The 20,689-nt window shown below is 35.6% G+C and overlaps 1 long non-coding RNA gene across 1 annotated transcript in view; it reads left to right on the top strand.

Moving 5' to 3' along the window:
- LOC309865503 overlaps window positions 1–20,394 on the top strand; it is a 28,403-nt gene extending 8,009 nt beyond the window's left edge. The window contains exon 3 of the long non-coding RNA XR_014312139.1: window positions 20,325–20,394. This is a non-coding gene — a long non-coding RNA (uncharacterized lncRNA). The remainder of the gene's footprint in view (window positions 1–20,324) is intronic.
- Window positions 20,395–20,689: the final 295 nt, after the last annotated feature.

Here is a 20,689-nt window from a genome sequence, read left to right as displayed (position 1 = left end):
TTGTTAGATAACAAAAATATTAGTATTTGAATACCTGTCACTAAAAAATTTGATAAATATTTATTTATATCCTATCACTGTGAAGTTATAATTCTAAGACTCTTTGCTAGTCAGGGGAAAGATTTTTCTACAATGAAAAAATTTAAATAGTTCTCCAAACTGTACACACATAACTTTTAGACTAGAATGTTTATTGTAAGAAGTAACATTTACAAGAACATTGCTATATAAAATTGTGTTCACTTAAGGTTATAAGCTATATCAGTTTACCAATTTGGGCATTTATTGATTTACTATAGAATTAGCTGCTTTACTATGGTTTAGCTTTGATAACTCAACCTGGATAATGCTCTGTGGAAATTTTCTTAATAGACAGATAGCTGAAGGCATATATTTCCCTTGAAAACAAATTCACAAATAGAATGCAGCTTCTTACAGACTGGTTTTTAGCCACAACTCAGAATTTGTTTTTGGAGTGGAATAGATTCTGAAGACCTAGGAAGGGTGAATGAATGTGTGATTGATTCATTGACTTTAAGCAAAATGTGCTCTGAGTTTCCTGCACATGGTGACCCATTCCTAAGTTCTCTGTCTGTGGACTAGAGGCAAAATGACCTGTATAGGGGTTCAAGGTCTTATGCTGACTGCTCAACTCATCAATGTGGATAAGTCTTTGGAGAAACCTTTGTATAAATGTTGTGATATCTTGAAAAGTTTTCTGAGGTCTGATGAAGTTCTAAAATGCCATAAATCTTTGATTCTTTCATTTTCTTAGGACCACAGAATATATTCAAAGGCTAGTTGTTTGGGGTTTGAGAGCAGCCCAATGGCACAAAACCGAGTAGAACAAACTCACTCACTTACACAGAGAGACCATGGTTCTGTCACATGGTTCTGCTTTAACTGATGGCTTCCAACTATAACAGTTCAAAAAAAGACATTACTGGATTCTCAAGACTCTTAGCAAAATCTCTGATTGCTCAGGCATTAATATTATTAATTCCTAGTTTAAATCAGAGTAGATTAAAAAAAATACCTTTGGAGAAGGTAGTATTGTCATTTTATCGAAATTAAAAGAATCTTTTTTGTATTATATTTACCAAATTGAGCATTTTGTGCTCAACTCCAAACACATTTAGACTTGGTTTCAATAGTTTCAGGACCCACATGTGTCTCAGAGGTAATTTAATACCATATTTCATTTAATGTTCACTTACATGGTCTGTTTTTTGCCACACTTTGTTCTAAATTGATTCAGAAGAGTTAATCTTCAAACACTCTTACCTCCTTCTGCCAGCTGGTCTCTTTGTAGGTTCTTTAGACGATATTGGGCTGGTAAAAATAAAGGTCTTATTTTGTTAAGTGGCTACTCTATCATCAGAAGAGCAAAACAGACTCCAGTCAATTTTTAGGCCTATTGGTTAAATCTTCTTGTGTAGCTATCTGAGAGTTCTAAAACTCAGGAATAATTTATTTGGTTAAAGTTTCTTTACCTGTAAAAAGTGAAATATTTATAAATACATTTACAGTAGTTCATTTGTAGTATTTATTTGTAAATTACTAAAATATAAGGAAGAAGTGGAGAAACATGGGCAATGAAGATAAAGATCGTCTCTATTAGTAAGGATTCAGTCAGGAAAATAGAAAGCACTAGGTATTTCAAGCCGAGAGGGATCAATGCAGGGAGCTGATTGATAATTTGTTGGAAGGATGGAGGAGCAAATCAGAAAAGAATATGTTACCCAGACATCAGCTGCCACCCCTGGTGCTGCCACGGCTGCTGCTGCTGTTGGAGCCCTGCTCTTGCTTCTAGAAGTTCTTACTATACTAGGAGATAAGAAGAGGTGAGATGTTTTCATTGAGTAGCCAGAAATCCAGGGGTGAGAAAGGTGTGCAGAGAGGGATAGAAGAAGACTCTGAAGATGGACTGGGAAATGATGGCTCTGTAATTTCTTGTAAATGAGAAGTATTGAAGGAGGTAGACTCAGTGATGACCGGGACATAATAAATTTTTACAGAAATTTGTTGAATCAAGGACATTGTAGCCCACCTCAAGAACTTGGGGAATTAATTTATTTTGATGCTATAATCAGGATCGTTGTTCTATTTCACCAGTTATATTTACTTCAGTTATAAAATGCAAGCCCTCTCACATGCCTGAAATCAAAACTTTTCTTGGAGTTTCTCTTTATAATTCAAAGCATCACTTACTGGGTTATGAATTAGCCCTTGTTATTTATCTGCTGCAAGTGTTTAGGAAAGAAGGAACTCTGGCATTTTTGGAGACCATCCTATCCTTGAAGTCCACACACCTGAAGGGCAGTTCTTTCTGCTGGGACCTTCTGCCTCTTGCCCTTGTTTTCTGGAAATCCTTCCTTCTTGGACTATCCTTTTTCTGTTTTATCCTATGTATTGGTCCTGAAAAATGGGCAGAATGCCACATATAGGCCATCTCATGGTAGAACTGAACATTCATGGTAGAATTGAACCTAATATATTGACATAGAAACAAATGCTATGAAATTGAATCCTTGTTTTCTTCTTTTGTGGGGGGCAGGTGACTGGGAGCTGGATCTGTGTAGAATGCAGGAATCAACCATTGAAACTGGTTTGATTAAGCAGTTAAGCCACATAGCTATTTGTCTATTTTCCCCTTCACTAAACTGACCAGCTTTTTGACAGAATGGAGTAATTAATTAAATAAAAATGTCTATTTGAGCACTTTATTCTACCTCTCTTAGTTATTTGAAATGTATTTTTATTACAACCAGTGAATTACTGAATACCAGTTTAGAAATAGTTTGCATTGTATGACAAGATAACCACTAGAGCTTAATATTTTTCGAAAGATTATCCAAGATATAAGGCTTAAAATGTAGTCATTGACATTTAGAATTTTCTTTATGCCCTTCCCTTAATCAGTCACTTCTTACCAACTCGTCTAAGTTCAATCTTTCCCCAGTATATGTCCCTCATAATGTGTCAGTCTTCTCCTTACTTTTGCTTGGCTCTACTTTGGTTCAATAGGGTGATTACAGTGCCTACCTGTGAACACCTAGATCTGTTTTGCATCCTTTCAATGGTGGAGGAACAGGACTTGGGGTTTATCATTAGAGGAAATAGGAAGTGTCTTAGTCTCATGATTCCCAATTAAGAGCTCTTTCTTTTGTATAGTTAGTGGGGTTGGATGTAACCTTGAAGGTCTATTGCAATTGAAGGAAAAATAGAAAAATGTTGAGTGTGTTTAATTCTGTTCGCTAAGCATACCACCTTCCAGTAAATAATCACAATATTTCCCCCCCTACTAAGTCTCTCAGGAATTGTCTGAGTGGCTGAATGATCTGAGGAAAAATTCCAGCTACACTGGGGCCAATGTACAAGATGAAGTTTACTGTAGTTGATGTTTCTCACAGGTTAGTCTGTGAAGTTTGTAATTTACCATGAGACTCCAAATTAAATGTATGGCCATGGTGCATGGGAATTTATTGTTGAGAAATGGTGTGATATGATCAAAGAAGATTTTCAAGAAGGGGGTTGCAGGGTTTGGCAGAAATCTTTTTACTAGGGACGGACAGGCAGAGGTAGAGTGGGAGCACAGTTGGCTAACATCAGAGACTCAGTTAGGCAAGTCTGGGATGGTGATCTAGGGGCTTAGATTCCCAGCTGTGCTCTAGGCAAGCATTTGGCACCTTGTGTCTAAGACAAAAAGGCAAGACAAACATGGCAATAGAGAATATATGTGCATGCCCTTGTTTTATCTGTGAGAGTTTTACATGAATACACACTTTAGGTAGTCCATTTCTAGATAAGTGGGACTTGGCTATTGAGAGAAGTTGAGAAGGCACGCTGTATATGTGGAATTTTAAGTTTCCTGAGTCTGTATTTTGACCTGGTCTAAATTGTTGTCATCAGAAATAAATTACCATTGACATTTCATGCTTAGTGACAATTCAGAAATCTTCTTCTGTGTTCTTGAAAAATCTTTGGTTTGGCAAATAAAAATTGGCAGCTACTATCTATAGAAATCCATTCCTTTAAAGTGAAGTTGACAGCACCATTTAATTAAGTCCAATTTTTTCCACACAGGAGAGTTGTGAAGATGAATGAAGTAATTTAAAAACATTTCTTTGGGGGTGCCTGGGTGGCTCAATGGGTTAAAGTCTCTGCCTTGGGCTCAGGTCATGATCTCAGGGTCCTGGGATCGGGCCCCGCATTGGGCTCTCTGCTCAGTGGGGAGCCTGCTTCCCTTCGCCTCTCTGCCTACTTGTGGTCTCTGTCTCTGTCAAATAAATAAATAAATGATCTTAAAAAAAAATTCTTTGGTAGCATATGGTAGAAAAAAACTTTAAAAAATATTATGATAGGGACATAATATTTTTCTTAAACAAATGGCAATCTATCATTTATTGATCTCTATCTATTCTCTAATCTATAAAAGAATGTCTTTCAAATATACTTGATTTTGACCTAGAATAAGAAATACAGTTTATACTATTGCATGTATGTGGACACACAACGTACACACATATACACAAACTCTTTATGTTCTTTTAATTCAGGGGAGAGGAAAAACAGCTGGTTGAGAGCCACTAACTCGGTCTCATGGCTCTCTGGTTGTGACCTGTGCCTTGAAAAACACTATTAGTAGTATTTTATATAAACAGATAAACAATAAAAAAGCCATATGCCAAAAACCCTTTATAGTAATTATTTAAAACAGAGCACAAGTCTCAAAAAAGTAGAATTATTTTCTTTAGGGATCTAGAGGTAGTGATAAGAGTTTATAACATGTTACCTTTGAGTTCATCCTAATTGAGTTCTGTCTTCTCCATGGGTTTCTAATTGAACTTTCTTTATTGCTGTGAGTGATGTATAAATTAGCAGGCTAATTCCCATATCTAGTCCACGTGCTATTTTTGATGAATAATAAGATTATTTTAAAAAATAAGTATTTATACATATTGAAGTTATCTCACATGTGTTTTTGCATCCATATGCACATTTTTTCCCCTAGAAAACAACCACACACTCAGTTCTACACCCCCTTCCCATTGTTACAAGAATCTAGATGGCAGGTTGGAAATCCCCAGAGACATTTGTCGATGCTGACATTGGGACATTTCTCCAAAAAACTGACAATATCTTTGCTCATTTGCTTAGCTTTGTCAAAATGATTGGCCAGTTTTGTGGAAGTAGGCTGACTTTATACTCTAATGATTGTCTACATGGAAACTAACTACCATCTCTGTTTCCCCAAATTAGGAGAATTACTATACTTTTTAAAACGTAAATGCTGCCTTCATTTTTAGGGAGCACTCTGTATTCAAAATCTGACACTGTTTCAGCAAGAAATCTGTACAAAGCAGTGACATGCTGTTTTGATTATGTCTCAGCTCATCCATTTAAGAAGGCTGAAAAGTTGTTTCAGCAGATTTCCTGCAGGTGTGCCTGATTACCTGGGCTCCACTGTTTCAGAAAGATAAATGGAAAACTTAGATCTTCATGAAATAAGGGCTGGAGGGAGAAATTCTGCAGTGAACTGTCTTAAGAAGCAAAGAGCTTCTTATCCCTAGAAATCTTTAATCATTGATTTGGTGACTGCTGTTGGAGGTATTTTGGAGAGGATGGTGATGTAGGATTTTAAGGCTTGTGGGCTTAAATAGTTCATATCCAATTGGGAGCTTGTATGAGTTTAAATTATATGAAAAGATTGACATTCTAGACCTTAGGATCTATTGAATTTTCAATGACATACACATGGGTTGGTACCCATGTAAGCCTGGCACCCAGTGTTCTAAGTTATCAGTGGTTAAGTTTGTGTTCAGCATGACAGCATCTTTAGAAAAGCTTGTGCTAGATTTATTCTTTAACTTAAAAACACCAATCACTATTCTTCGGCCATTTCTTCTTTGTGGGATGTCAAACTCTGGATTTGAATAAAAGTTTTTAAAGTTTAGAGACTGGGGAATCCAGATAGTGTCAAATGTGAAAAATCCTTGAAGAACATCTCATGATTCTTAACAATTTTGGAATCATAGGTCTTTTCAGACTCTATCTAGAAAAGTGCACATTGAACTTGATAGACTCAGAGGACTCACCCCAGATTAAGAATACTTGTAAGGAAAAATAAAAACTTTCTAAAGTCTCATATTTTCACTTCTTAGGGATTGCCAGAACACACCAATTACTCAAGTTATTTTCACGGGACCCTGATTCCTTTTCTGAAAATTAAATACCTTGACAGAAGGAATAAATACCCTCTTCCACCCAACAATTACTATGAGTTATATTTACAGTAAAAATCATCTCAGAATTAAAGAGGGGTTCATAAAGCCCTAAAACCAATAGAAGAAATTCAAAGTAAAAAGGTGAATGGATGACTATATAAAGTGAAAGACTGTTCATCAAAGAAAACTATAAACAAGAGTAAAAGCAAAATGAGAAATTGTGGGAAAGTAATTGCAACAAATACCTAGAATATAAGTTGCTTTTAGAATCAAAAAGAAAAACACTAAATACCAATGTAACAAATGGTCAGAGTATGTGAAAATATGATTCTTTTAACAGTAGTTATTGAGTCATTACAGTGTGGGAGAAAAACACCCTTGTCCTCAAGGGGCTTAATTCGCAGTAAATGAAATACAAATGACAAATTAACATGTGAAAAATGGCCAACTTCACTTCATAATAAAAGAAATGGCAAAATTATTGAGAAACAACATTGGCCTGTCATAATAGCAGAGACAAAAAAAATACTGAATATTATTGAAGAGATAGGAAATAGATGCTCTTATCTATTGCAAGTAGGAAGTTCCATAGTGATAACTTTTTGGAGAGTATTTTGTCAACATGTATTCAGAGTTTTAAAAACTGGGTACTCCTTGATCTATTTATTTCTATTCTATATATCTGTTCTCAAAAAGTAGTTAAAAATTCAAATACCTACACACAAATTCTACTGCAGTATTAGTTATAACTAAAAAATAGTTATAGTTATAAGTTATAGTTATAGTTATAACTAAAATTAGTTATAACTAAAAAACCAAACCAAATCCTAGGAGTAACCTAAATTCTATTTAAAAATATACACCATGGTCCAATATGTGTTAAAGTAACATATACTTAGGAAAAACTACTCTAGAAAACACTGTGATTTTCATTCTATTTTTTGATTTTATATTTGTAAGTTTTCTATCTATATTCTTTTTTTTTTTTTAAGATTTATTTATTTACTTTAGAGAGAAAGTGCAGTGGGGGAGGTGATGAGGGAACAGAAGACTGGCTGAGGACAAAGCAAAAGCTGACACCCTGCAACCTTTCCCCACCCCCACTCCTGCCTGGGACATATGCGACATTCTTTAGGCATCTCCCACCTATCTTAATGTTAATATCTTGCTAGAGGGAAAAATGGCCTCCGTGTCTTGATAGCTTGTAGGTCCTCTTTAGCATATGAAAGTTCTATTGAAACCTCCCTTTTCCTTACCACCCCAACCCCATCTACAGAACCTGCCACCCCTCACAACTCAGGGGCAGCAGCTCTTTCTGCCCACGGGTCCTGTCCCTGTGCTTTAATAAACCACCATTTTGCCCCAAGATGTCTCAAGAATTCTTTCTTGGTCAATGGCTCCAGACCTCACCCCACTGAACCTCACTTATATTCTAAAACTTCATGGTGGGTGGGGGTGGGAGAGAAAATCTCAAGCAGAGGCTGGGTTAAGTGCAGAGCCTTGCACAGGGCTCAATCTCACAGCACTGAGATCATGACCTGAGCAGAAATCAAGAGTTGGATGCTTAACCAATTGAGCCCCCAGGTGCCCCTCTATATTATTTTTCTAATGAAATATTTATTATAATAAAATATTAGCAATAATTATGTTGGGCTGCTGAATTTAGGATGATTTTTATTTTCTTTGAAAGAAAATTACTTATTTGCTTCTCAAATTCTCTATATTGAGCAGTTTTATATTTTTTCTAAATTCAGAGAAGAAAAAAGCATTATTTAAAAGCAGATATTGACAGCAAGAATATATTCAAATGCCTGTCAAGTTATGATAATTCTATGGAGGCAAGAAAGAATATTCATGTAGAGAAGACACTTGGAAGAACCAGCCGTCTTTAGAACATGTAGTTATTTGCTTGATAACATTTATGGGATTTTGATTCATTGGAAAAGAAGACAGAATTGAGTATTTTCTACTTGATATCTGATGTTACTATGTAATTTTGAAAAGGTTATACTTTGAACTTTCAAATGTTCTTAAATGTACTAGGCGGTTTTGAAGTTTAGAAATTGGTTTACAGAGGTCTAAGCTTTAAGTTAAGCACTTGCAACATTTATCAAATATTGTTCTCATAGCTTCACAGTAAGGCATTTGAAACCACATTAAATCCTTTTATCTCATTTACTTACATTTTTTCACAATAAATCTTAAGAAGTGCAAATCAGATGCCTTTTAGAAAATCCTAGCTAAAACCTAAGGAAGGCAAAATGTCTGCAAGCATTTTAATACACAAGTGGTATACCAGTGTTTTATTGCTACATTCAAAATAAAAAATGAAAAGAAGTTTAAAGAGATTAGTAACATATTTCAATCACAAGTCTTTTCATAGTTTATATGAGAAATCTTCCTATATGTTAACATTTAGATGTGTATCTTTCCATGCCCACATATGACTATGGATACAGAAACACATACACCACACAGACACCCCAGCATCTCTTCAAGTATTCTTTGTCTCCTTTTCTTATTTATTTATTTATTTATTCCATCAATTGATTGTTTCCCAGACATTTGTTATGTGATAGATACTTAAGTATAACCAATACCTAGATGGATGAGATATGTTTTGGTTTGAGGAGCTTACAAATGTAGTGGGTAAGTACAAAATGCTGTTATAACAGAGGATGCCACAGAGTAGTATGTACCAACAAGGAAATGACTAATTGGTCTTGCTTTGGGGGTGAGAGTGTAAAGAAATAACAATTATACTGGGGTGAAGGGCAGGAGCTTCTTAGGTGGAGAAGAAAAGAGTATTCTAGGTAGCAGGAATGGCACATAAAAAAACTCGGGTTTGTGAATGCGTATTCCTTGTATAGGACTGACCAAATTGTAGGGTGAGCAAAGGGGAATGGCCCTTGGGGTTCGATTGTGAAGGGCTCTGTAGACCAGGCTTTATTTAAGTCTCAATCACAGTGACCTGGGACCTGACCATTATCAAGCTTCAAGGCCAAGAGTCATCTTCTCCTTTGCCTGATCTAATATCCCGGAGGGTTCTATTTGGAAATGCAAATAAGGCCTCCTCGGAACAGAAAACAATCCTCCATTCCCGCTGAGGAAGTGCTTTGCCTAAGCCCATTTTTCTTTCTAGGTATACCTTCTTCAGAATCAAATAGTAAACAATGCCCAGAGTGCTTTCACAAGACCTTCTCATTTGCAATGACCCAAGAAACCCAGCTTTGTTAATAAGCACTGAACACCTACTCAGTCTGGCAACTGGGTCAAAATGTTAATTACTCTCCAATAGCCACATTTTTTTTCTCTCTTCATTTGCTTTTTCACCTCCTCAGAGACTTTAATCAAGTTTAAATTTTCCTCACTGCTGAGACTAGTGTAGTGTTAAAAATAAGTTAGCCCTTTGCCTGTCTCCTGGGCACCTATAATCTCAGGCGTCATTAGCTTCTCTCCCTTTCCAAGTTAATTATATTCAGTGTGAGCTTGAATTTTCAAATCCATCTGCTTTCTCCATCTCTGGAGATAGTTTATTTATATCTACTATTTTAAATAGAAAAGAGACGGAACAACAGTTTCCTCATACTTTAAACGTTTTGAGTTTGATGTAATAGCCATTTCTTTTAAAATAAAATCAATGGGAGAGAATTTATTTCACAGCATCGCTATGTCTAAACACTGAAAAAACCTGTCCAGTACAACTAAGGTATGTCTCTGCTAGTCTCTTATCTAGGTACTTACCACAATTTATAATTATATATGTATTTCCATGTTCCATTTGTAATGCTAACTGGACCGTAAACTCTGTAAGGGCAGGAAAATGTTTTGTTTATCAATTTATATATTATGGTTATATATATATATATATGTGTGTATATATATATATATATATATATATATATATATGTTAGTATATTATCTGGAGACTGCTAGGTGCTCAGCAAATCTTTATAGAATGAAGAAAGAAAGGAATCAACGTTTATAATAACTGTAATACTTCAGAAGATCACAATTTTTTAAATCACCAAGGGCCATTTTATTAATTTTACTTTTATGGGTGCTATTTCAGTTATTTATTGCTGTGGAACAAGTTGCCCCAAAAGCTATGACTAAAACAACAATTATTTATTATTTTTCACGATCCTGTGGATTGGTTGGGTGGTTCCTCTGTGGCTTTCATTTGGGTCACTCATATGACTGTGAATGCTGGACAGTCAGCTGAACTCTCAGGTCCAAGATGGTTTCACTCACATCTGGGAGTTGGTGTTGGGTGCTTCAGTTCTCCTCCTCATGGCCTCTCATCTTCTGGTAGGCTACATTGGCTTTTTACATGGTGTCTGAGTGCAGGATTCTAAGAGGGCACAGATAGAAGCTACAAGCTCTCTTGAGGCCTATACTTTGGAATTGACACAACCTCACTTCCGCCATAATTGATTGGTCGAAGGAAGTCACGAGGTCAGCATAGCTTCAAGGGATGGGGGAAAAAAATTCTACTTCTCAGTCAGAGGGATTATAAAATGTTGTTCATACATTTTTCAATTTGTTGAGTATTTTAAAGTGATGATAATGAAGATGATGAGGGTGATGATGATACTAAAATACCAAGTATTTACAATAAGCAGTGTTCAAAGTGATTTAAGTATTTACAACTCACAAAAGAAGTATGAATTGGGTGATATCATCATCCTCAATTTATAGACAGGGAACAGGGTTAGAACAGTTAAAGTACTTGCTCAAAGTGTTATACAAATTTAGATATGGAAACATAGGTTGACTAACTTTAGCCTATAGTTTTCCCCTCCTTCCCTTTCTCTGTACTTTTTTTTTATGAAGAAACTAATCCCTGCTATCTGGATTATGCCTCTCTATGTCACCATCAATCCTGATTTAAGTAAGCATAGATTATTGTTTTGGCTGGGTTGCTAATAAACAATAGAGTTGAATAAATAAGTTTATGTGTCGGCATTGTTAACTACTACTGGTAGCCTGATTTTGATAATGTTAGAGAGTAGGTTCAGTCCTTTTTATTTATTTTTATCTTTATTATTATTGTTATGAGTGTCATTTAACCCTTTAAAAAATTGATTAATGGGCACCTGGGTGGCTCTGTCAGTTAAACATCTAACTCTTGATTTTGGTTCAGGTCATGATCTCAGGGTTGTAAGATCGAGCCCCATGTCCAGCTCCATGCTCAGTGGGGAATCTGCTAGAGATTCTTTCTATCTGCCCCTACCCTGCTCATGTGCTCTCATTTGGAATTGACACAGCCTCACTTGTTGTGTGGTTGTAATTGACACTACCCTCTCATTCTCTCTCAGATAAATAAATAAATTTTAAAAAAATAATAAAATTAATAAAATTGGTTTAAGAACAGGCAGCAATTATTTAGTTAATACAAATTGCAACTAGTCTTCCTTTCGGGTTACTATTTCAACTGGTAACTTTCTCATAGGCTAGACATCTCAAAAAATTTTTCTTTCTCTAGTCTTCTTCAGTCTGCATAACCAGCTTTATTTTTTTGGAAGGTTTCTCCTGTCTGTCTCCTCCTTCACACTTCCATTAGGCATAATTTGTTGCAGCTCAAAGTTTGGTGTATGGACCAGCAATATTGGCATCAACTGGGAACTTGTTAGATATGCAGAATCTCAGATTGCACCTAGAACTGCTAAATCAGAATCTGTATTTAAAAAGAGAGAAGACAGGGACACCTGGGTGGCTCAGTTGGTTAAGCAGCTGCCTTCGGCTCAGGTCATGATCCCAGCGTCCTGGGATCGAGTCCCATATCGGGCTCCTTGCTCCGTGAGGAGCCTGCTTCTCCCTCTGACTCTGCCTTCCACTCTGTCTGCCTGTGCTCGCTCTCGCTCGCTCTCTCTCTCTGACAAATAAATAAATAAAATCTTAAAAAAAAAATAAAAATAAAAAAAAAATAAAAAAAAAATAAAAAGAGAGAAGACAAATAAAATTAGAAATGAAAGAGGAGACATTACAACTGATACCACAAAAATACAAAGAACCATAAGAACAATGAAGATGAACAATCCTAGTGAAAAAATTATATAATCTAAAAGAAAGAGGTAAATTCTTAGAAACATACAACCTTTCAAGATTGAATCAAGAAGAAATAGAAAGCCTGAATAGGCCAATAATGAGGAAAGAGACTGAGTCAGTTAAGCAACAATAACAACAATAAAACAAAGAAAAGCCCAGAACCAAGTGGCCTTACTGGTGAATTGCACCAGTCAAAGAAGAATTAATATCAATCTTTCTTAAACTCTTCTGAATTTATAAGTGGAAAGAATACTTCCAAACTATCTTATGAGGCTAGTATCCCCAGAATCCAAAGATACAACAAAAAAGCTAAAGGCCAGGACACCTAGGTGGCTCAGTTGTTAGCCATCTGCCTTCAGCTTAGGCCATCATCCCAGGGTGGTGAGATGGAGTGCCACATTAAGCTCCATGTTCAAGTGGGGAACCTGCTTCTCCCTGTGCCTGGCACTTCCCCTGCTTATTCTCTGTCAAATAAATAAATAAATAAAATCTTAAAAAAAGAAAAATATGGGCCAATATTTCTAATAAATTTAGATGCTAAAGTCTTCAATAAAATGCTAATAAACTGAATTCAACAGTACATTAAAAAGGTCATATACTACAATTCAGTGGAATTTATCCCTGGGATGCTAGGATGGTTCAACATATGTAAACTGATTGATGTGATATATTACATAAACAGACTGAAAGATAAAAACCACATTGAATGTCTTAATGCAAAAAAACATTTGACGATATTCAACATCCATTTAAGATAAAAATTTTCAACAAGATAGGATTGGAAGGGTCTTACCATAACACAGTCAGGTCCATATATGAAAGGTTGGCAGCTAGCATCATACTTAATGGTGAATAATTTAAACCTTTTCCTTTAAGATTTATCAAGAACCAAGGATACCCACTCTTGCTGCTTTTGTTCAACACAGTACTTAAAGTCCTAGCCAGAGCAATTAGGCAAGAAAAAGAAATAAAAAACACCAAATTGGAAAGAAGTCAAATTATCACTATTTGCAGATGACATGATCATATATGTGGAAAATCCTGAAGACTCAGCAAAAAACTGTTAGAACTAATAAATTTAATAAAGTTGCAGGATACAAAATCAATATACAAAAATCAGTGGCATTTCTATACAGGAATGACTAACTATCTGAAAAGAAAATTAAGAAAATGATCTCATTCACAATAACAACTAAAAGAATAAAATAGGAATAAACTTAACCAAAGGGCTGAAGAGCTTATCCACTGAAAATATACAATATTGATGAGGGATATTAAAGAAAACACAGACAAATAGAAATATATCCTTTGTACATGGATTATAAATAATATTGTCAAAATGTCCATTCAGTGAAATCACTGTCAAAATCCCAATGGCATTCTTTTCAGAAATAGAAAAAACAATTCTAGAATTCATATGGAAATACAAAAGACTCCAAATAGCCATGGCAATGTTGAGCAAGAGGAACAAAGCTGGAGGGCATCATACTTCCTGATTTCAAACTGTATTTTAAAAACCACAGTAATTAAAATAGTATGGTACTTGCATAAAGATAGACATGTAGACCAATGAAACAGGATGGAAAGCCCAGAAATAAATACAAATACATGCATTTATGGCCAACTGATCTTTGACAAGTGTGCCATAAACAGTGGAGAATGCATAATCTCTTTAATATATATACTGTTGGAAAAACTGGATATCCACATGGAGAAGGAAATTGGACTCCTCTCATACCATGTAGAAATAAGAGATAATTGATACAAAATCAATGCAAAATAGATTAACGACTTAAATGTAAGACCTGAGATAGAAAACTACGAGAGGAAAACATAGGGAAAAATCTTTTGACATTGGTCTTGGCATTGATTTCATGGAGATGACACTAAGTGCACAGGTAACCAAAGCAAAAATAAACAAATGGTATTGTATCAAAGAAAAATGGTCCTGCTACTGAAGGAAATAAACAGAATGAAGAAACAACTTACAGAATGGGAGAAATATTTTCAAACCATAAATCTTATAAGAGGTTAATATCCAAAAAATATAAGGAACTCAGCTTAATAGGAAAAAAAATAACTTGATTACAAAGTGGGTGAAGGACCTAAATAGGTATCTCTCCAAAGAAGATATACAAATGGCCAATAGGCAGAGGAAAAGTTGCTCAAATTCACTAGTCATCAGGGAAATGCACATTGAAACCACAAAAGGAGTTATTGCCTCACATCTGTTAGAATAGCTATTATCACAAAGACAAAAGGTGAATGTTGTCAAGGATGTGGAGAAAAGGGGAACCTTTGTACACCATTAGTGAGATGTAAATTGGTATAGCCATTATGAAAAATGGTATGGTGATTCTTCAAAAAATTAAAAATAGAGCAGCCACACGTCTTAGCAATCACACTTCTGAGTATATATCCAAAATAAATGAAATCTGGAAGAGGTATCTGCACTTCCATGTTTTTGCAGCATTATTCCCAATAGTCAAGATATGGAAACAACCTAAATGTCCATCAGCAGATGTGTGGATAAAGAAAATGTAATACACACAGATGACACACAGACACAGGCTTTGCACACATACACACAAGAATATTATTCAGCTTTTTAAAGAAGGAAATCCTGCCACTTATGACTACATGGATGAACGTGGAGGACATTATGGCAACTGAAATAAGCAAGACACAGAAGGATAAATGCTGCATGATCTCACTTAGGTGGAATCTAAAATAGTCATATTTATAGAAGCCAAGAGTGACACTGTGGTTGCCAAGGGCTAGGAGGTGGGGTGAATGGGGGAGATGTTGGTCAGAGTATGAAGTGTCAGCTCTACAACATGAGTAAATTCTGGAGATCTAATGTCGAGTATGCTGGTTATAGTTAACAATATTGTATTGTATCCTTGAAGTTTGCTAAGTGGGTAGATCTTAAGTGTTCTCATAACCAAATAAATAAACAAACAAGGTGATGAGTATGGTATGTTAATTAACTTGATTGTGGTAATCATTTCACAATTGATACATATATCAAAACTTCAAGTTGTATACCTTAAAAAATAGTATCCCTATTTGTCAATTACACTTTAATATATCTGGAAAAATTCCTTTGTTAAAACTTGGGCAAGAAAGGGAATCTGTATTTTAACAGTATCCCCAAGCGATAGGCCTGTGTTATACATTTTGAGAAGCAGTGGCATAGTGAATGGATGAGAGCATCAGATCTGGGTTTGAATTCTGAGTGCCCCTTGCCGGCTATGTAATCTGAGGCTGGCTACCTCAAGCTCTGAGTTCCTCATCTATAAAATGGGGACAGTAATGACAATAACAGTATGTAGCTTTGAGGGTTGACATGAGGATTAGATAAGATTATGCTCAATATCTGGCACATTTGGTGTACTCAACACATGTTAGTTAAGCATACGCTTCTATTGTCATTGTCCAGTTGACAGCAACTTTTTCTCCCATTGGACCATTGTGATAATTTCCTGCCTGCTTTTCTAGTTTTAGGCTCTCCGCATTCATCCCATCCTCTACTCAAGTGACAGTAATTTCCACCAGCAAATATCTGATAGTGATATTGCTCTCCTCAAAAAACTTCAGGGCCTCTCACTGCATTCATTAGCATTTTACTACATTTGTGAGCCAAACTTCTTTGCAGGAAATTTATAGCCTCCTACTGTCCGAGACCTCCCAGAGAGAAACATGGAAAGGCCCAAGGTGGGAGCTTCAGAATTGTGCCCTTGTTTTAACAAGAAAAAGCTGTTTGACTTTGTCTACCCTTCTTTGGGCTCCAATTTTCCCGATTCTGACAATTAAGTAGTTTGGTTAATAGTTTTACCAAGGTCTTTTACATCCAGTGATTGAGGATGCTGGAGCTGAAACCAGTTCTACTGTACACTAGGAATTCCAGAGCTTTGCACAATATTGAAAACTGAGGACAGGACCTCATTGCTAATGTCTTATTTCTGGAAATAAGTTTAGTCAGTCAGGAATTTTTTGATCACTGCCAACAGGTCTGCTGCATGGGCCCTCTCCATCCTCCAAAGGGAAGTGAGATCATCTTTGGGGGCAGACCTCTTGCCTTGACCCCTAAGGGAAAGTGGTCTTGCCTGGGAGAATCCTTTTCTTTTGTTAGGAACTTTCTTGCCCCATCTCCTCTGTAAGGACCTTCCATTTTGTACAACTCCTCTGAGAGCCCTTCTGTTTGCTAGATGGGATACTACCGGATTCATGACTCCTTTAATGATGTCAATTAGATTTTTAAAATTTACTCAGTTGAATTTTTGTTACTTAACAGGAATAAATCTACATATGATATTTCAGAGAGTTTTTTTTTTTTTTAAGATTTTATTCATCTATTTATCACAGAGAGAGAGTGAGGGAGAGCGCAAGTAGGGGAAGCTGCAGGCAGAAGGAGAAAGCATGCCTCCTGCTGAGCAGGGAGCCCAGTGCAGGGCTCGGTCTCAAGATCTGGGGATCATGACTGAGCTGAAGTCAGAAGCTTAACCAACTGAGCCACCCAAGCATCCCTAGGGAGCTGTTATTAAAAAGTGTCTACTATTACTTAAATCTTTTCATAAAAGAGATACTTGCCTTGGATGTTTTTTCCCCACAGAAATAACAAGTATATGGTGTTAAATTAAGAAGAACATATTTTATTATATGTGTTAGAAAAACAATTGTATTCTCAGTAAAAACCATGCATTTTAGAAATTTTTTTTTTTGCTTTTGATTTGGATGTGACTCTACACTTTTGAATAGGCTTCTGATATACCTTTGAAGCAGTCTCTAGGAGCAGATCTACCAGAATTATATTCCCAGAAAGGAGAATGGAGCCCAAGATAAATTTTATTCTCAAGAAACTCAAAGTTTTATTTTAAGGATGCCATGTTAAGTTTTTCAGTTGTTAAAGTAGCAAGTATTTGTGACTTTGTTGTTATAGAAATAAAATTTATTTCACAATTATTTACATTTTTTTCTCAATCCTGTGCCTGAAAAAAAGTAAAACATTTTGTGAGGTGTTTAATTAATCTAGATTCTTTTCTATGATTCTTACTATTAATGTGAATATTTAATGTTGTGTATTTATTTCCCAAAGGCGGTTATTAAATTAATGGTGCATTTTAAACATGAATTGTATTTTAGAATTGAGAACTCATTGGAGATCATTTTTTTCATCACCCAAGTAGGTAGAATTGATCTATAGGAAACAGGAGACACTGGATTTTCAGTTCTTGAGATTGGGTAATGTTTTAGGCATTAATTCCACACCCCCCCCCCCCCCCCCCCGTGGAGTCCAGCATAGTATCCTAGCGGTAAATTCTTATGTAGATATCTGTTAAAATACTGAATATACAAACACCAAAAATCAAGATACGAATTTAGCATAGTTTTTTGGATGGACATTGCTGTATTTGAGCTAACTGCTGAAAGAGCAAATGAAATAATTTAATACTATCCTTCCTGGGGTGAAGTCATAAAGGAGTCATAGCTCTGGGCTATTCCTAAGCAATAAGCAAGGAGGAGGCTACGTGTAGAATGAACTAAATTTTGGTATTGAAAAGTGTCAATGAAAAAACTGGGGATGGTAAAAGAAAATATTGTTACTTTCTATATTTTGCTTTGGGCTCATTGTATAGACTCTGGGAAATCAATGGAAAATTCATCTCTGCCATCTTGAATAGAAGCCCAAGCAAATTATGATGAATCAGGTTTTTTTTTTTTTTCCCAATTCTGTAGCTTTTAATACATACTTACACAATCTTGATTTACTCACTGAACTCTCAGGAATTTGTTATAGTCATTAAGTATCATCTTTAATTTTCTTATTAATTGTTTCTCACTGTCCCCAAAGGAAGGAAAGTTTGCTGGAAAGAACTCAGGACTAATTTTTAGCTGCCCATTAAGAGTGGCTCTCTTGACACACACTAGACTGTGTTAAAAATAACTCTATCTTAAAACTATACTTTCAGGGATCATTTCTATAGTTTGTTACTAGAGAAGAGTCTCTGAATGTGTAAAAATAATGATCTTTCTGGGTGTTATTTTTCTCATCTGTGGCATCTGATAATCTCTAAACTATCTTTCAAGTCCAAGATTCCATGACTTCTGTGATACCGTAACCCATGAAAAGCAGTAATTTCGAAGACTTCAGGTATAATACAAGTGCCTCAATTTCTGAGAATCCAATGTGATAGTGCTCTTCGACTATTAGCCATATTTAGGACACATTTTACTAATTCTGAACTCTTTATGCTTCGCTCAGGAGAAGCTATATTAAGGAAATGTGAAATCCTTTATGTAAGAAAGCCTTACAAATACAAGCTACAAGCCAGAAGTAAATAATTATACAAGCATTATTCATTAATTCATATTAACTGGTCAAAATTTAAATGAGGTACCTTAAATTGAATAAGCATATAGTTCTGATTGTAAGTAATGACCAATTCCCAAGTATTAATTAGATATGGGAAACTGATCATTAACTTGTCTTGAAAGTAAACATGTACACATATCATGGGCAAAAATACGAAACAGAGGATCTCTATCAAACCACCTCAGCAAATTTGCATCTGTCCATGTGTGTGTGTGTATACATTTATGTATAGAAAAACTGTATAGAGGCACAGAAATGAGTTTAATAGTCACCCTTTTTATTTTTTACTTTAATTAAATGTTAAAGTTCTTTACAAGTCTTAATACATATAAATTAAATCACTAACCAATTATATACTGGAATTTTTGAGGCCTGTTGGAAATGCTATTAGAAAAATGTCTGTTGGTTTAAAGTCATTTAAATCTTTAAATTCATAATATTGTCTGTATTAAAAAAGACAATGGAGGTAAAGTCTTCAGCTATTTTTCAATTACCAGATGACAATATCTGTGTATGACCCATGGTGGTGGGTCTTCAGATATCAGGGTTACTCACTGAACCCCGACTATGCACCTTAGGGAAGTGAGAAGGAAGGGCTTTACTGTAGCTGTGACCCAGCTTCTTCTGACCTTGTAAAGGAGCACCTAGGCTCTGGGTGTAGCTCTGTAGAGTTCAGTTAGAGAACTGACCTACATCAGTCTCATGTTGTTTACATGACCTTTAACCCAGATATGTGTTTACATATTACCTTGTTTCAAAATGGTCTTTAGGAGATCTAGAACCAAGTACTTTGCGTCAAAAGTCATGTGTCTTGATAATTGAGATGTAAAACTTGACATTACGTTGTTTAAAAAAGGTGGTCTCTGTGACTCTTTTCTATAAAGGGTAGATTAAAAATCAGTTTAAGACATCCACGGAGCAAGTGATTTTATGATTTAGATGAAGGAGGTGGGTTTATAGATTTCATCCACAAACAAAATAACAGTGTTTAACCTTTGTTGAGAATACAGGCTATAAAAGTCTTTTTTTTTTTTCTTTCTATACAAAGCGCATGTTTTATATAAGCCCAAAGAGGAAGAGATAGATGTAGTGAATATCTACAAATTTAGGGGTATTACTTTTGTACCCTTGAACAAACATATATTGTATCTAAAGAGAATGTATCAAATACGTGCTTAACATCCTGAAGAGTACTATCATTAATATGCAGATGCTGGTTTCTGTAATTCATAAGCATGAGAACAAAGCTAAATGCAAAATATGCTTAAACCATTGACTAACTTCTTACAGACATTAGTTATTTCCTTATGGGGCTACATAAGAAAGCAAAACCCCCCAAATTATTGACTTTCCAGAATGATAGTTATAAGTTGCCAAGATGGTGCTTTCAAAGGACAGAAACAGGAAGACCCGAATTTTAGCCCATCTCTTTGTACTGCGTAGTAGCATCAATCTATCACTTAACCTTTCTGAGGCTAAGTAAATTGAGGTAATACATACCTTATGAGTTTGTTACATGTGATCTTACATATTGCATATTTTCAATACATGGTGACTGTTACGCTAACAAGTGGAATTGATTATCAAAGACATTAGATGGGACCATGTGAAATTTTGTAGATAAAAAGTGGCCAAATTTCAGACCTCATTGTACAATGTTCCCCTCCTAGGAACCTCAAGAGCACTGTTGCAGTGAGCAAAGTATGGATGGCAAGGTCAGATTTCTTTGTGAGTTTTCAGTTAATAGTCATGGGATGACTTTTTATCAGTGACTAGTTTATAATACACTGAAATGACATCCACAACCATGGAGTTCAGGTATCTTAGACTATCCCATTCCTCACTTTCAATGCAGACAAATATTTACATTTTAGTAAAGTTAGCATATTAAAATCATTGCATTTGAATGGTTACTTGTCCATTCCATGCTCCTAAGAGTCACAAGGGCACGGGAAGGATGGACACAAGCACGCTGCTTCACCTGCCCTTTCTAATAATACCAATAACATAGGCAAGTCTATCTAGACTTTTGGTG

The sequence above is a fragment of the Mustela nivalis genome, assembly GCF_964662115.1.
Source record: "Mustela nivalis genome assembly, chromosome: 5".
Taxonomy (NCBI): Eukaryota; Metazoa; Chordata; class Mammalia; order Carnivora; family Mustelidae; genus Mustela; species Mustela nivalis.
Note: the sequence above shows the minus strand (reverse complement) of the source record. Positions and strands in the feature narration are given on the sequence as shown.